Below are 551 nucleotides of genomic sequence, written 5' to 3'. Positions count from 1 at the left end.
AGGCAAAAGCACTTCTGACCATTTCTTTAGACTACATTTCCAGAAAAAGGACTATGGGTCATGAAGGCAAACACGAGGGAAATCTCTGGAGACACGCCACATTTATTTCCATTAAAAATTGTTTTGTTTGTTTTGGGTGTTTTGAGACAGGGTTTCTCTGTGTAGCACTGGCTGTCCTGGAACTCACTTCGTAGACCACGCTGGCCTCACACTCAGATCTGCCTGCCCCTGCCTCCCACCTTCTGGGACTGAAGGCATGCGCTGCCATGCCCAGAACCATTATAAACTTCCAACACTGTGTGTGGGCCACTGTATTTCAGTTACTACACTGTGGGAAGCACCACCCAAAGACACTCCTTACAGCCCTTAAGTTCCTAGACCAGCACCCATTTTTTTTTAAACTTCAGTCTTGGGGGGCAGTGATGCCTTTAATTCCAGCACTTGGGAGGTGGAGGCAGGCAGATCTCTGTGAGTTTCAGGCTAGCCTGGTCTACAAAGCAAGTTCCAGGACAGCCATGACTGTTACACAGAGAAAAATCAAAACAAACAAA

At 47.0% G+C, this 551-nt stretch overlaps 1 protein-coding gene across 1 annotated transcript in view; it reads right to left on the bottom strand.

The window, feature by feature from the left end:
• Tmem184c (transmembrane protein 184C) overlaps nucleotides 1-551 on the bottom strand; it is a 15,483-nt gene that overhangs the window by 6,191 nt on the left and 8,741 nt on the right. The gene's annotated exons all lie outside the window — the stretch shown is intronic.

Source organism: Microtus ochrogaster, unplaced genomic scaffold, assembly GCF_000317375.1.
Source record: "Microtus ochrogaster isolate Prairie Vole_2 unplaced genomic scaffold, MicOch1.0 UNK51, whole genome shotgun sequence".
Lineage (NCBI taxonomy): Eukaryota > Metazoa > Chordata > Mammalia > Rodentia > Cricetidae > Microtus > Microtus ochrogaster.
This window is presented reverse-complemented; position numbering and strand designations above follow the sequence as displayed.